The sequence below is a fragment of the Ranitomeya imitator genome, chromosome 3, assembly GCF_032444005.1.
Source record: "Ranitomeya imitator isolate aRanImi1 chromosome 3, aRanImi1.pri, whole genome shotgun sequence".
Taxonomy (NCBI): Eukaryota; Metazoa; Chordata; class Amphibia; order Anura; family Dendrobatidae; genus Ranitomeya; species Ranitomeya imitator.
This window is the reverse complement of record NC_091284.1, coordinates 450366050-450384230: the sequence shown is the minus strand read 5'-3', so window position 1 is coordinate 450384230 and position 18181 is coordinate 450366050.

Here is an 18181-nt window from a genome sequence, read left to right as displayed (position 1 = left end):
AAGTTCATCCAGAGTGATCATGGGCCTCTTGGCTGCATCTCTGATCAGTCTTCTCCTTGTTTGAGATGAAAGTTTAGAGGGACGGCCGCGTCTTGGTAGATTTGCAGTGGTATGATACTCCTTCCATTTCAATATGATCGCTTGCACAGTGCTCCTTGGAATGTTTAAAGTTTTGGAAATCATTTTGTATCCAAATCCGACTTTAAACTTCTCCACAACAGTATTACGGACCTGCCTGTTGTGTTCCTTGGTCTTCGTGATGCTCTCTGTGCTTCAAACAGATCCCTGACTTTATTACAGAGCAGGTGAATTTATATGGAGACTTGATTACAGTCAGGTGGATTATATTTATCATCATTAGGCATTTAGGACAACATTGGATCATTCAGAGATTCACAATGAACTTCTGGAGTGAGTTTGCTGCACTGAAAGTAAAAGGGCCGAATAATATTGCACGCCCCACTTTTCAGTTTTTGAATTTCCACAAAAATTTAAAATAACCAATGAATTTTGTTCAACTTCACAATTGTGTTCCACTTGTTGATTCTTCACCAAAAAATTACATTTGGTATCTTTATGTTTGATATATGATATGTGGGAAAAGGTTGAAAAGTCCCAGGGAGCCGAAGACTTTCGCAAGGCACTGTATATACATATATACAGGATATATATATATATATATATATATATATTTACTGTATATATTGTAACATGGCAACGGGACAGGTCCTTGAGGGGAGCTATGTGTCATCGTGGTAATTAGCTGCAGTGATGTGAGCTTGGAAGCATGTTCTAGCACGTATAGTGCTGAGAGAGTTCTTAGACCTTTCCAGGACCAGGTTTAAACAGTCATAACAGATGCGTGGGAATGACTGCTCACTCATCCCTACCCCAGGGGTGTTGTTTGGAAAATAAAATGGAGATCGTGTATCTCGCTCAATGTCTGCACCTGGAGATATGTGGATCTTCTATTTATTGGTCAGTGCTAAGACCGAAAGAACCGGACACTATCTGGAGCGGGCAAAAGATGACCCTTGGGGATGACGTTGAGGTGTTTCTGACGGTTTTCAAGAGTGTGGTGGAGCGGAAGAAATTGTCTCTGGATCAGTGGGTGGAGGTTCTGGTGCCATATTTAACAGGTGAACCACAGAAGGCCTATTATGACCTGGCTTTAAGGACACAAAGGAGTTTGTAAAGTTGAAGACTGAGTTCTTGGAATGCTTAGGAGTAATGCTGACTGTCAGATCACAGTGGGTGCACCATTGGGCCTATTGCGGTGACAAACCTGCCCGGTCGAAAAATGTTTGACCTCCTACACCTGGTCCAAAGATGGTTACAATCTGAATCTTCTTCCCCAGAACAGAGGGTGGAGAGAGTCATCATGGACAGGTTCATACATTCCCTTCCAAGGCCAGTGAAATCCTTGGTTGCCCATAGAAATCCCCAGAATGCCAATGAACTGGTGGGTCTAATCGAAAGGTACCAGGCAGTCAAGTGCTCCTTGAGGAAGCAGGGGGATTTAACATCTCCACATTGGGGTTCTCAAAGGTGGGTGGACACCCAAAAGAGGGGAAATAGAGCCACATCTGGGGAACATCCAAGAGCCCAGGAGGCATCTGAGTTATTGTCCAAGGCCCCATCCATAGACTAAATTGTTGGAGGTGTCATACCCCAGGACACATAGCTGCCCATTGCCCAATGACTACTGAGACAATGGACTGCAGTGTAGGATAGCGCTGCTCTTATGTGGTATATCCTACCCGCAGTGCTGTCCCTCAACCAGGCGATGGACCGCAGGCATGCCCCGTAACAGTTAACGGAGTGCCAATGACTGGCCTGCTGGACTTCGGTAGCTTGGTAACCCCACTGAGGGCTATAATATCTCATCGGCTGCTTCCTGAGAAGATGGTGGGTGTCAGCTGTATCCATGGAGATGCTAAAAATAAACCTGTGGCCCGAGTGGTCATATACAAACTGTAGTACCATATCCCATGTGGTGGGTGTAGCCAAGGAACCATTGTACCCTATTTTAATAGGGTGGGACTTTGCATTGTTTTGGGACTTGTGGGGGAAAGGGAATACGCCTGGCTGCCCAGACAAAAGCCAGGTCTCTCCCAAAGAAACCTCATCGTAGGCCACAGCTGACAGGTTTCCTTTTCGTGTCCTTGTTGGTGATAAGGATGAAGACGCATCCCCAGTGGCCAACATCTCTGAGCTGGAAGTGTTTGGGGGAAACTTTGAAACCGCACAACTTAGGTATTTAACTCTAAAAGGGGTATTTGACAATGTGGCGGTACTTAATGGTGTTGCTCAAAAACCCGGGGCTAACACACGTTGCCTGTACTTTGGTGTAAATGGGGAGTTACTAAACCAGGTCACCCAGCTGAAAGGAGATGTAATTGAGCAGACACTGGTGTCAGGGCTATACAGACACAGGGTGTTAGACATGGCCCAAATACATGTGTTAGGTGGTCACCAGGGCATAGCAAAAATCCAGGAATGGATTCTCCTGAAGTTTTATTCGTCCACTTGTCACTAAGAAATCCTAAACTATTGTAAGTCAAGTCCCACCTGTTAGCTGACTTCTCCAATGGCCCACTTTCATAGCCCTTTAGTGCCATTGTCTATTATTGAGATGCCATTCGATTGCATAGCCATGGATCTACTGGGATCCCTAGTCAAGTCTGCCAGAGGGCATCAGTATATTTTGGTGATACAAGACTATGCTTTGCAATACCTGGAGACCATTCCACTATGCTATTCCTCCAAGTGATCGCCCGAGAGTTAGTACATATGTTAACTAGAACAGGGTTGCCTAAAGAGATCCTGATGAACCAAGGGACCCCGTTTATGTAAAAAGTGAAGGGGTTGTGCAAATTCCTGCAAGTCGCACAACTCTGGACCTCAATCTACAATCCACAGATGGATGGCTTGGTAAGAAGGTTCAATAAAGTCTTGAATACAATGTTATAGAAGGTCGTAGTGAAGTTAGGCCAGGACTGGGACTGTCTACTACAATTCCACAGGCATCTACTGGGTTCTCCCTTTTTGAAGTTTTGTATGGCCAACACTCTGTAGGCTCCTCGAAGTAAGAAAAAAGACATGGGAGGCAGAGTCTACACCCTACTGGAGTGTAATCAAGCACATAGCCCAGATGCAAGAGAGGATTACCAAGGTGATGCCCATCGTGAGAGAACATCTCCTCAAAGCACAAGAGGTGCAGTCAAGGGTGTACAATAGGTTGGTGAGGGTGAGATACTTCAACCCTGGGGATTGAGCACTGGTGTAGGTAACTATGGTAGAGAGTAAATTCCTGGCCAAGTGGCAGGGCCCATACGAAATAGTTAAAAATGTTGGGGATGTCAAATATGAAGTCCACCAACCAGGGAGAAGGAAGCCCTACCAGGTATGTTACATCAAACAAACTAAGCCATGGCGAGATGGGGAGCCCATGGAAACTGAATTTTTGGTTACCAAGCCTGAAGCTGATATGGGAGAAATCAAGGCAGCAGAGACGCTGTCATGTGTTCAAAAGCAACAGTGCTGAGAGTTGCTACAGCAGAACATATAGCTGTTCTTGGAACTGCCAGGTTATACAAAGGTCATAGAGCATGAGGGTCTGACGAAGCGTAATGTCTGGGTTCATTTGGAGCCATTTCGGATTCCTGAAGCCCATTGAGAGGTGATCTCAAAAAAGGTAAAGTGGAGGCTGAGCTGGTCCAGTCCAATAGTCTTAGTACCAAAACCAGATGGAGAATGGCGGTTTTGTAATGACTATAGGACATTAAATGAGGTCCATAAGTTCTATACATACCGAAAGCCCTGTGTAGATGAGTTAATTGAGAGGATAGGGCTGGCTCGGCACATTACTAGCCTTGACCTCACAAAAGGGTAATGCATATTCCCATGTTCCAAGTTGCCAAGGAGAAGACTGCCTTTTCAACAACAGAAGAATTCTTCCAGTAAACTAGGATGCCATTTGGGTTACAAGGCGCTCCAACCCTACAGAGAGTCATGGACTGGATCCTAGCTCCCCACAAAAGGTATGCAGTGGCCTACTTGAATGACATTGTAATCTTCAGCCAGGATTGGGTAAGCCATCTGAGCAAGGTGCAGGTGATACTTGATGCTCTACGAAAGGCAGACCTCCTTAAAGGGACAAAGTCGGCTATGACTAAGAGGATGTCACAGATGTGGTTTGTGGAACCACTGTGCCATGGACCATGGAGAGCCTGGAGGAGTGTGACTAAGTGAACACCTGACTGTTCACTAGACCATCTGATGGTGAGATTTGACTTGGCTCCCAATGATCGTCAGATGCCACTCCAGGACAGACCAACGGATGCATAGCAGCTGAACCCAGAGGACAGACTGGGGAGAGCATCTGGTAGAGTTTGTATTAAAATGCAGCAGACTGTTTGCATCTGAGTGCAGCAGACAAAAATCACATCAGAGTGCTGCAGGCAGTGTTTGTATCAGTGCATTAGGTAGTGTTTGTATCAGAGTGCAGAAGGCAGTGTTTGTATTAGAGTGCAGCTGGCAGGATCTGCATAAGAGTGCAGCAGGCGCGGTATGTATTAGAGTTCAGCAGGCAGGATCTGCATTAGAGTTCAGCAAGCAGGGTCTGCAAATGAGTGCAGCAGGTACTGGTATGCAACCTTACACAACTTAGACTGTGAAACAAGAAGGTTGTTCAGGCACCTCCTCAGTGGGGAGGAAGTAATATATACATAATGTCCCACAGTTAGTGGCTGGGAGGAAACAGAAAGTGCACGTGCTGGCCCTTTAAGAGGGCAGGAGCGCACACGCATGCCCTAGGGACATGGCTAGAGGACTGGCTGGAAGAATGCCGACCATGAGGAAAGGAAGAACTGTCTGCAGCATGGGTGAGTGAAGAGACTCGCCAGAGACCCTGCCTGTCAGAGCAGGGATCCGCCATGGCGCTAACAATACCCCCTTTACATCCCCTCTTCCTCAAGCCATCTAGGAAGTTCCGAAGAAGAACCGTATTGTGAATATTCTCCTTAGGCTCCCAGGATCTTTCTTCAGGATCCTTTCCAATCAACGAGGAAAAAGGTCTTGCCTTTCACCTTCTTCATGGCCAAGATGTTCTCCACATTAAAAACATCATCTGAGGCTTTTGGCATTGGCGTGGTACTGGGATCCTTGAAGACGGGACTCAAGATGACCGACTTCAGTAGAGATACTGAACATGGAAGGAATTTGGAATCCGCAGAGAAGGAGGCAGCTTCAATTTATTGGAGACCTCGTTGAACCACTTCATCACCTTGAAAGTCCCAATAAAACGAGAACCCAACTTGCAAGAAGGAACCTTCAGCCTGATGTACCTGGATGAAAGCCATACCTTGTCACCAGAACCGAAGCACAGAGGATCCAGACGCCTTTTGTCTATATGTCTCTTCATACTGTTGGAGGATGCTTCTAAAGTGGCTTTGTTGTCCTCCCACAACTTCACAAAATCCTTGGAGAGGACATCTGCCACAGGAACATCAGAAGGAACCGTCACCGGGAGGGGAACCTTGGGTTACCGACTGAGCACAATGTAGAATGGAGAGTTTCCCGAGGCTTCACCAATCTGATTGTTATACAGTTGTGGCCAAAAGTATTGATACGAAACAAGCCAAGATACAGAGACTGTGCGGCACCAGGTAAGTAAATCTTCACAGGCAATTCAGCAAGCTGAGGCATACAGACTTTTAACACTTAGCCAGATGAAAGCATTCAGGGGTGGTGCACACCAAACAGTGGATCAGAGACTTCACTTGCAGTAATATATGTAAAAAGCAATGCGGCACTCACCCCAACGATGCTGTTGCAGAAAAATCCTTTATTCGCTGAAATCAGCGCTCAGGTACACATGGAGAGGCGGCGGGGAATGAACATGAGAGGGTGCGGGGAAACAGGTGAGGACAATGGCTGTTTCGCGCTGTGCGCTTCAACGGGTCCAAGTGCAAACAACACACGTCACTTCCTTTTAAGGGGATGGACAATCACATGACTAAACGTGCTAGATTACAGGGAAAATAAAAACGTTCAATTTGCAATAGAAATGTTATACAAGACAAAATATGACTATTTTAATACTATCAAAGAACTATATAGATAATATTTAAATTCATCAGAACACCATTTATAAAAATACCGCCATATTGAGCTTATCATTAACCCCTTCATGACCCAGCCTATTTTGACCTTAATGACCTGGCCGTTTTTTGCAATTCTGACCAGTGTCCCTTTATGAGGTAATAACTCAGGAACGCTTCAACGGATTCTAGCGCTTCTGAGATTGTTTTTTCGTGACATATTGGGCTTCATGTTAGTGGTAAATTTAGGTCAATAAATTCTGCGTTTATTTGTGATAAAAACGGAAATTTGGCGAAAATTTTGAAAATTTCGCAATTTTCACATTTTGAATTTTTATTCTGTTAAACCAGAGAGTTATGTGACACAAAATAGTTAATAAATAACATTTCCCACATGTCTACTTTACACCAGCACAATTTTGGAAACAAAATTTTTTTTTGCTAGGAAGCAAAATTTACAAAACCATTTTTTTTAGGGACCACCTCACATTTGAAGTCAGTTTGAGGGGTCTATATGGCTGAAAATACCCAAAAGTGACACCATTCTAAAAAACGCACCCCTCAAGGTGCTCAAAACCACATTCAAGAAGTTTTTTAACCCTTCAGGTGCTTCACAGCAGCAGAAGCAACATGGAAGGAAAAAATGAACATTTAACTTTTTAGTCACAAAAATTATCTTTTAGCAACATTTTTTTTATTTTCCCAATGGTACAAGGAGAAACTGAACCACGAAAGTTGTTGTCCAATTTGTCCTGAGTACACTGATACCTCATATGTGGGGGTAAACCACTGTTTGGGCGCACGGCAGGGCTTGGAAGGGAAGGAGCGTCATTTGACTTTTTGAATGAAAAATTGGCTCCACTCTTTAGCGGACACCATGTCACGTTTGGAGAGCCCCCGTGTGCCTAAAAATTGGAGCTCCCCCACACGTGACCCCATTTTGGAAACTAGACGCCCCAAGGAACTTATCTAGATGCATAGTGAGAACTTTGAACCCCCGGGGGCTTCACAAATTGATCCGTAAAAATGAAAAAGTACTTTTTTTTCACAAAAAAATTCTTTTAGCCTCAATTTTTTTCATTTTCACATGGGCAACAGGATAAAATGGATCCTAAAATTTGTTGGGCAATTTCTCATGAGTACACCGATACCTCACATGTGGGGGTAAACCACTGTTTGGGCACATGGTAAGGTTCGGAAGGGAAGGAGCGCCATTTGACTTTTTGAATGAAAAATTATCTCCATCGTTAGCGGACACCATGTCGTGTTTGGAGAGCCCCCATGTGCCTAAACATTGGAGCTCCCCCACAAATGACCCCATTTTGGAAACTAGACCCCCCAAGGAACTTATCTAGATGCATATTGAGCACTTTAAACCCTCAGGTGCTTCACAAATTGATCTGTAAAAATGAAAAAGTACTTTTTTTTTCACAAAAAAATTATTTTCGCCTCAGTTTTTCATTTTCACATGGGCAATAGGATAAAATGAATCCTAAAATTTGTTGGGCAATTTCTCCCGAGTACGCCGATACCTCATATGTGGGGGTAAACCACTGTTTGGGCACACGGCAGGGCTCGGAAGGGAAGGCGCGCCATTTGACTTTTTGAATGGAAAATTAGCTCCAATTGTTAGCGGACACCATGTCGCGTTTAGAGAGCCCCTGTGTGCCTATGCATTGGAGCTCCCCCACAAGTGACCCCATTTTGGAAACTAGACCCCCCAAGGAACTTATCTAGATGCATATTGAGCACTTTAAACCCCCAGGTGCTTCACAGAAGTTTATAATGCAGAGCCATGAAAATAAAAAATAATTTTTCTTTCCTCAAAAATGATTTTTAGCCTGGAATTTCCTATTTTGCCAAGGGTAATAGGAGAAATTGGACCGCAAATGTTGTTGTCCAGTTTGTCCTGAGTACGCTGATACCCCATATGTGGGGGTAAACCACTGTTTGGGCGCACGGCAGGGCTCGGAAGGGAAGGCACGCCAATTGGCTTTTTAAATGGAAAATTAGCTCCAATCATTAGCGGACACCATGTCACGTTTGGAGAGCCCCTGTGTGCCTAAACATTGGAGATCCCCCACATATGACCCCATTTTGGAAACTAGACCCCCAAAGGAACTAATCTAGATGTGTGGTGAGGACTTTGAACTTCCAAGTGCTTCACAGAAGTTTATAACGCAGAGCCATGAAAATAAAATAAAAATTTTATTTTCTCTAAAATGATTTTTTAGCCTGCAATTTATTATTTTCCCAAGGGTAACAGGAGAAATTTGACCCCAAAAGTTGTTGTACAGTTTCTCCTGAGTACGCTGATACCCCATATGTGGGGGTAAACCACAGTTTGGGCACATGTCGGGGCTCGGAAGTCAAGTAGTGACATTTTGAAATGCAGACTTTGATGGAATGCTCTGCGGGCGTTACGTTGCGTTTGCAGAGCCCCTGATGTGGCTAAACAGTAGAAACCCCCCACAAGTGACCCCATTTTAGAAACTAGACCCCGAAAGGAACTTATCTAGATGTGAGGTGAGCACTTTGAACCCCCAAGTGCTTCACAGAAGTTTATAACACAGAGCAGTGAAAATAATAAATACGTTTTCTTTCCTCAAAAATAATTTTTTAGCCCAGAATTTTTTATTTTCCCAAGGGTTACAGGAGAAATTGGACACCAAAAGTTGTTGTCCAGTTTCTCCTGAGTACGCTGATACCCCATATGTGGGGGTAAACCACTGTTTGGGCACACGTCGGGGCTCAGAAGGGAAGTAGTGACTTTTGAAATGCAGACTTTGATGGAATGGTCTGCGGGCATCACGTTGCGTTTGCAGAGCCCCTGGTGTGCCTAAACAGTAGAAACCCCCTACAAGTGACCCCATTTTGGAAACTAGACCCCCCAAGGAACTTATCTAGATATGTGGTGAGCACTTTGAACCCCCAAGTGCTTCACAGACGTTTACAACGCAGAGCCGTGAAAATAAAAAATCATTTTTCTTTCCTCAAAAATGATGTTTTAGCAAGCAATTTTTTATTTTCTCAAGGGTAACAGGAGAAATTGGACCCCAGTAATTGTTGCCCAGTTTGTTCTGAGTACGCTGATACCCCATATGTGGGGGTAAACCACTGTTTGGGCACATGTCGGGGCTCGGAAGTCAAGTAGTGACGTTTTGAAATGCAGACTTTGATGGAATGGTCTGCGGGCGTCACGTTGCGTTTGCAGAACCCCTGGTGTGCCTAAACAGTATAAACCCCCCACAAGTGACCCCATTTTGGAAACTAGACCCCCCAAGGAACTTATCTAGATATGTGGTGAGCACTTTGAACCCCCAAGTGCTTCACAGACGTTTACAACGCAGAGCCGTGAAAATAAAAAATCATTTTTCTTTCCTCAAAAATGATGTTTTAGCAAGCAATTTTTTATTTTCTCAAGGGTAACAGGAGAAATTGGACCCCAGTAATTGTTGCCCAGTTTGTCCTGAGTACACTGATACCCCATATGTGGGGGTAAACCACTGTTTGGGCACACGTCGGGGCTCGGAAGGGAAGGAGCACCATTTGACTTTTTGAATAAAAGATTGGCTGGAATCAATGGTGGCGCCATGTTGCGTTTGGAGACCCCCTGATGTGCCTAAACAGTGGAAACCCCTCAATTCTAACGCCAACACACCCCTAACCCTTATCCCAACTGTAGCCGTAACCCTAACCACAACCCTAACCGCAACACACCCCTAACCACAACCCTAACCCCAACACACCCCTAACCCTAACCACAACCCTAATTCCAACCCAACCCTAACCCTAAGGCTATGTACCCACGTTGCGGATTCGTGTGAGATTTTTCCGCACCATTTTAGAAAAATCCGCGGGTAAAAGGCACTGCGTTTTACCTGCGGATTTACTGCGGATTTCACCTGCGGATTCCTATTGAGGAATAGGTGTAAAACGCTGCGGAATCCGCACAAAGAATTGACATGCTGCGGAAAATACAACGCAGCGTTTCCGTGCGGTATTTTCCGCACCATGGGCACAGCGGATTTGGTTTTCCATAGGTTTACATGGTACTGTAAACCTGATGGAACACTGCTGCGGATCCGCAGCGGCCAATCCGCTGCGGATCCGCAGCCAAATCCGCACCGTGTGCACATAGCCTAATTCTAAAGGTATGTGCACACGCTTCGGAAAACGCTGCGGATCCGCAGCAGTTTCCCATGAGTTTACATTTCAATGTAAACCTATGGGAAACAAAAATCGCTGTACACATGCTGCGGAAAAACTGCACGGAAACGCAGCGGTTTACATTCCGCAGCATGTCACTTCTTTCTGCGGATTCCACAGCGGTTTTACAACTGCTCCAATAGAAAATCGCAGTTGTAAAACCGCAGTGAAATGCGCAGAAAAACCGCGGTAAATCTGCCATAAATCCGCAGCGGTTTAGCACTGCGGATTTATCAAATCCGCTGCGGAGAAATCCGCAGAGGACCAGAATACGTGTGCACATACCGAAACTCTAACCCTAACCCTAACCCTAACCCTACCCCTAACCCTACCCCTAACCCTACCCCTACCCCTACCCCTAACCCTACCCCTACCCCTAACCCTACCCCTACCCCTACCCCTAACCCTACCCCTAACCCTAGTTCTAACTCCAACCTTAGTGAAAAAAAAAAAAAATTCTTTATTTTATTATTGTCCCTATCTATGGGAGACAAATGGGGGGGGTCATTTACTGTTTTTTTATTTTGACCACTGTGATAGATTATATCACAGTGATCAAAATTCACATTGGAACGAATCTGCCGGCCGGCAGATTCGGCGGGCGCACTGCGCATGCGCCCGCCATTTTGGAACATGGCGGCGCCCGGGGAAGAAGACGGATGGACCCCGCCAGGATCGGTAAGTATAAGGGGGGGAGATCAGGGCACAGGGGGGGGAGATCAGGGCACGGGGGGGCGTCGGAGCACGGGGGGGGAGGGATCGGAGCATGGGGGAGAGTGATCGGTGTGCGGGCGGGTGGATCGGTGTGCAGGGGGGTGGATCGGTGTGCAGGGTGGGTGGATCGGAGCACGGGGGGGGATCGGAGTGCGGGGGGGTTTGATTGGAGCACGGGGGGTGTGATTGGAGCACGGGGGGAGCGGACAGGAGGACGGGGGAGCGGAGCACAGGACGGAGGGGAGCGGGCCACAGATCGGGGGGCTGGGGGGGCGATCGGTGGGGTGGGGTGGGGGCACATTAGTATTTCCAGCCATGGCCGATGATATTGCAGCATCGGCCATGGCTGGATTGTAATATTTCACCATTTTTTTAGGTGAAATATTACAAATCGCTCTGATTGGCAGTTTCACTTTCAACAGCCAATCAGAGCGATCGTAGCCACGAGGGGGTGAAGCCACCCCCCCTGGGCTAAACTACCACTCCCCCTGTCCCTGCAGATCGGGTGAAATGGGAGTTAACCCTTTCACCCGATCTGCAGGGACGCGATCTTTCTGTGACACAGCATATGCGTCACAGGTCGGATTGGCACCGACTTTCATGACGCATACGCTGTGTCACAGGTCGGGAAGGGGTTAAGACTAGAGTTGAGCGACCTTGACCTTTTTAGAGTCGAGCCGGGTTTCGCGAAACCCGACTATCTCAAAAGTCGGGTCGAGTGAAATCGGCCGATTATGACGTAAAGTCGGGATCGACCGAAACACGAAACCCAATGCAAGTCAATGGGGCAGCATAGTCGGCAGTGAGTGGGGGCCAGGAAAACACCTAGAGTGCCCATTTTAATGTCAAAACCATCCATTCTTCTTAATGAAGCTTGTCAAGCGTAATTTACCTTATAATAATTGGAAGGCATTTGAAATTGGGGGTCATTTGGCTAAAGTTGTGGTGGGTAGGGCTGGTTCAAGTAATTAGTGGGCCCAGGAAATCTGGACCACGTCACGGCAGTGGAGCAGGGAGAGGTAAGTATTTCAACTTTGCAAGTGCTGTGAACCTGAGCAAGCAGGGGGGGCCCACTCGTTGGCATTGGCACTGGCACAGGGCCCCTCAAAGTACAGCGGTGTGTTTGCACGGCGGGGGCGCCTCCCACCGGCAGCAACACTTTTGCGTACTATGAGAGGCCCTGTGCCAGTGACGTCGCCAACTAGTATTCCTCCCCCCACCTGATGAAGGAACCTGCACTTTCATCTGCACCTTCCTCTTTGTCCCCGTGTAAGGTGGTATGGTATACGGGAAGGGGGACCTGACTTTCAGCAGGGTCACAATCTTGCAGTGTAGCGTGCACGGGAAATGTTGCGCTATGGGTCAATGTACCAGCAGACTCATCTATCACTGGCTGGGCAATGGGCAGGATGAGGAGGAAACACAGATATAGGCCCAAAGAATAAAGTGGGCTAAATGCAGTTCAAAATTGGTAACACAGGACTAATCAGGGGGCATTGCAGTGGAGGAAAACTGGAATGAGAGGCTGACACAGAGAGTAGGCCCAAATCAGTAAGTAGTCGAAATGCAGTTCAAAATTGGCAACAGTAGTAAACAGGCGGCACAGCTTTGTTCAGTGGAGGAGAACAGCAAGGAGTGGCAGACACCGATAGTAGGCCCCAACCCAACTAGTAGGCCAAATGCAGTCTAACATTAACAACTACTTAACGAGCGCCTGAAAACGGAATTTCAGGACAGGAAACCAGGAGAACAGCAAGGAGCGGCAGACACCGATAGTAGGCCCCAAACCAACTAGTACGCCAAATGCAGTTGTTCCGTTTAACCACAATTTAATGAGAGCCTGAAGATAGAAGTTCAGGAAATGCAACCTGGAGAACACCTTGGAGTGGAACACACCATCTCTCTACACCCCATACCCAATTTGTAGGTCTAATGCAGCGTAGTTTCCAACAACTACTAAACGAGAGCATGATGATCGAAGCATTGGCGAGGAAACCTGGGGAACACTTTGGAGTGGAACACACCATCTCTCTACAGTGGAACACACCATCTCTCTACACCCCATACCCAATTTGTAGGCCTAATGCAGCGTAGTTTCCAACAACTACTAAACGAGAGCCGGAAGATCGAAGCTCAGGAAAGGCAACCTGGAGAACACCTTGGAGTGGAACACACCATCTCTCTACACCCCATACCCAATTTGTAGGCCCAATGCAGCGTAGTTTCCAACAACTACTAAACGAGAGCATGATGATCGAAGCATTGGCGAGGAAACCTGGGGAACACCTTGGAGTGGAACACACCATCTCTCTACACCCATACCCAATTTGTAGGCCTAATGCAGCGTAGTTTCCAACAACTACTAAACGAGAGCATGATGATCGAAGCATTGGCGAGGAAACCTGGGGAACACCTTGGAGTGGAACACACCATCTCTCTACAGTGGAACACACCATCTCTCTACACCCCATACCCAATTTGTAGGCCTAATGCAGCGTAGTTTCCAACAACTACTAAACGAGAGCTGGAAGATCGAAGCTCAGGAAAGGCAACCTGGGGAACACCTTGGAGTGGAACACACCATCTCTCTACACCCCATACCCAATTTGTAGGCCCAATGCAGCGTAGTTTCCAACAACTACTAAACGAGAGCATGATGATCGAAGCATTGGCGAGGAAACCTGGGGAACACCTTGGAGTGGAACACACCATCTCTCTACACCCCATACCCAATTTGTAGGCCTAATGCAGCGTAGTTTCCAACAACTACTAAACGAGAGCATGATGATCGAAGCATTGGCGAGGAAACCTGGGGAACACCTTGGAGTGGAACACACCATCTCTCTACAGTGGAACACACCATCTCTCTACACCCCATACCCAATTTGTAGGCCTAATGCAGCATAGTTTCCAACAACTACTAAACGAGAGCCGGAAGATCGAAGCTCAGGAAAGGCAACCTGGAGAACACCTTGGAGTGGAACACACCATCTCTCTACACCCCATACCCAATTTGTAGGCCTAATGCAGCGTAGTTTCCAACAACTACTAAACGAGAGCCGGAAGATCGAAGCTCAGGAAAGGCAACCTGGGGAACACCTTGGAGTCGAACACACCATCTCTCTACACCCCATACCCAATTTGTAGGCCCAATGCAGCGTAGTTTCCAACAACTACTAAACGAGAGCATGATGATCGAAGCATTGGCGAGGAAACCCTGGGAGCACCTTGGAGTGGAACACACCATCTCTCTACACCCCATACCCAATTTGTAGGCCTAATGCAGCGTAGTTTCCAACAACTACTAAACGAGAGCCGGAAGATCGAAGCTCAGGAAAGGCAACCTGGAGAACACCTTGGAGTGGATCACACCATCTCTCTACACCCCATACCCAATTTGTAGGCCTAATGCAGCGTAGTTTCCAACAACTACTAAACGAGAGCCGGAAGATCGAAGCTCAGGAAAGGCAACCTGGGGAACACCTTGGAGTGGAACACACCATCTCTCTACACCCCATACCCAATTTGTAGGCCCAATGCAGCGTAGTTTCCAACAACTACTAAACGAGAGCATGATGATCGAAGCATTGGCGAGGAAACCTGGGGAACACCTTGGAGTGGAACACACCATCTCTCTACACCCCATACCCAATTTGTAGGCCTAATGCAGCGTAGTTTCCAACAACTACTAAACGAGAGCATGATGATCGAAGCATTGGCGAGGAAACCTGGGGAACACCTTGGAGTGGAACACACCATCTCTCTACAGTGGAACACACCATCTCTCTACACCCCATACACAATTTGTAGGCCTAATGCAGCGTAGTTTCCAACAACTACTAAACGAGAGCCGGAAGATCGAAGCTCAGAAAAGGCAACCTGGGGAACACCTTGGAGTGGAACACACCATCTCTCTACACCCCATACCCAATTTGTAGGCCCAATGCAGCGTAGTTTCCAACAACTACTAAACGAGAGCATGATGATCGAAGCATTGGCGAGGAAACCTGGGGAACACCTTGGAGTGGAACACACCATCTCTCTACACCCCATACCCAATTTGTAGGCCTAATGCAGCGTAGTTTCCAACAACTACTAAACGAGAGCATGATGATCGAAGCTCAGGAAAGGCAACCTGGGGAACACCTTGGAGTGGAACACACCATCTCTCTACACCCCATACCCAATTTGTAGGCCTAATGCAGCGTAGCTTCCAACAACTACTAAACGAGAGCATGATGATCGAAGCATTGGCGAGGAAACCTGGGGAACACCTTGGAGTGGAACACACCATCTCTCTACAGTGGAACACACCATCTCTCTACACCCCATACCCAATTTGTAGGCCTAATGCAGCGTAGTTTCCAACAACTACTAAACGAGAGCCGGAAGATCGAAGCTCAGGAAAGGCAACCTGGAGAACACCTTGGAGTGGAACACACCATCTCTCTACACCCCATACCCAATTTGTAGGCCTAATGCAGCGTAGTTTCCAACAACTACTAAACGAGAGCCGGAAGATCGAAGCTCAGGAAAGGCAACCTGGGGAACACCTTGGAGTGTAACAAACCCTCTCTCTACACCACGGAAGGGCTGATTCTTAGGAAGGAAGGCTGTCGGAAAGAAGCAGGGCGCGTCCGAGGGTGATTATATTCTTATTAGGTATATACTCACCCTCGGACGCGCCCTGCTTCTTTATTTGTAATGAATGTTTATTTGCAATGTGGTTTTGACTTACTCTATTTTTTTGGTAAATAATGATTTTATTATTTTCATTGTTTTGCATCTTCTTGGCAATAATATAAAGAAGACGCGACAGGACAACACTCGGTGGATGCCATATCTGTGTTTAAAATTGAAAAAACCTTTCAGTTAACTACTTGCAGGAGAAAGTTATTGTAGCTGGTGGCCATTTTTAGTACTGTACCAGATTTTTGTTGTATGTGTTTGTTTTTAATGTTAAAATGTCTGCATTTGATATCTCTCCAGTATTTTCTTTTTTATAAGCAAAATACTTATTTTTATATTTTCTGATGTTGGTTCCAGGGGTACACGGGCAGCAGTGGTGTGGTCAGTGGAGGACTAGTGGAAGGAGTGACCGCAGACAGGCATCGAAGGCCTAAAATAATAACACATGGCTGTAGGCAATTTTAAATTGGTTCCAGGGGTACACGGGCAGCAGTGGTGTGGTCAGGGGAGGCCTACTGGAAGGAGTGACCGCAGACAGGCATCGAAGGCCTAAAATAATAACACATGGCTGTAGGCAATTTTAAATTGGTTCCAGGGGTACACGGGCAGCAGTGGTGTGGTCAGTGGAGGCCTAGTGGAAGGAGTGACCGCAGACAGGCATCGAAGGCCTAAAATAATAACACATGGCTGTAGGCAATTTTAAATTGGTTCCAGGGGTACACGGGCAGCAGTGGTGTGGTCAGTGGAGGCCTAGTGGAAGGAGTCACCGCAGACAGGCATCGAAGGCCTAAAATAATAACACATGGCTGTAGACAATTTTAAATTGGTTCCAGGGGTACACGGGCAGCAGTGGTGTGGTCAGTGGAGGCCTAGTGGAAGGAGTGACCGCAGACAGGCATCAAAGGCCTAAAATAATAACACATGGCTGTAGGCAATTTTAAATTGGTTCCAGGGGTACACGGGCAGCAGTGGTGTGGTCAGTGGAGGCCTAGTGGAAGGAGTCACCGCAGACAGGCATTGAAGGCCTAAAATAATAACACATGGCTGTAGGCAATTTTAAATTGGTTCCAGGGGTTCACGGGCAGCAGTGGTGTGGTCAGTGGAGGCCTAGTGGAAGGAGTCACCGCAGACAGGCATCGAAGGCCTAAAATAATAACACATGGCTGTAGGCAATTTTAAATTGGTTCCAGGGGTACACGGGCAGCAGTGGTGTGGTCAGTGGAGGCCTAGTGGAAGGAGTGACCGCAGACAGGCATCGAAGGCCTAAAATAATAACACATGGCTGTAGGCAATTTTAAATTGGTTCCAGGGGTACACGGGCAGCAGTGGTGTGGTCAGTGGAGGCCTAGTGGAAGGAGTGACCGCAGACAGGCATCGAAGGCCTAAAATAATAACACATGGCTGTAGGCAATTTTAAATTGGTTCCAGGGGTACACGGGCAGCAGTGGTGTGGTCAGTGGAGGCCTAGTGGAAGGAGTGACCACAGACAGGCATCGAAGGCCTAACATAACAAAAATGTCAATACAATGGTATTGTCAGTGGCAGGCATTGAAGGATGTCAGCGCATAGACTAAACATTGGTGGAGCTGTGAGATAATTTTGCAAGTGGTAGAGCACTGTTTGAGCTGGGGGGGGAACTGTCTTGTGGCCGGCGGTACAGGCCCAGGGCCCCTCATATTACAACGGTGTGTCTGACGTTGGGTGCGCACCACCACCGCCAGAGACACTTTATTGTACTAGGAGGGACCCAGTGGCAGTGCCGTCGACCAAAAGCGGGCTCACCCACCTCTTCAGACAAAATGCACTCTCACGGGTGCTGTCGCCAAGTGTCGATACCACGGCCCCGTGTGGGGAGTTTGGCCATTTAGTGAGGTGTAAACATGTCGTATGCTGGACAATCAGGTGCAGAAAATTACGAGATTGGAAAAGGCATTCAGAATAGTCCACAGGCAAGACCTTTTCATAGGAAAGCTAGGTGTCAGCCGGGCAAGGTGGGGCAAAAGATTTCGAAATCCAGTTGTGGTTCATTTTAATGAAGGTTAGATCATCTACATTTTGGGTAGCCAGACGAGTCCTTTTTTCGGTTAGTATTGAACCTGCAGCACTGAATACTCTTTCTGATAGGACACTAGCTGCCGGGCAAGCAAGCTCCTGCAATGCATATTCTGCCAATTCTGGCCAGGTGTCTAATTTTGATGCCCAGTAATCAAATGGGAATGACGGTTGAGGGAGAACATCGATAAGGGATGAAAAATAGTTTGTAACCATACTGGACAAATGTTGTCTCCTGTCACTTTGAATTGATGCTGCAGTACCTGTCCTGTCTGCGTTCATTGCAAAATCACTCCACAACCTGGTCAGAAAACCCCTCTGGCCAACGCCACTTCTGATTTCTGCCCCTCTAACTCCTCTGGTCTGCTGGCCCCTGCAGCTCGTGTGAGAACGATCACGGGCGCTGTGTGCAG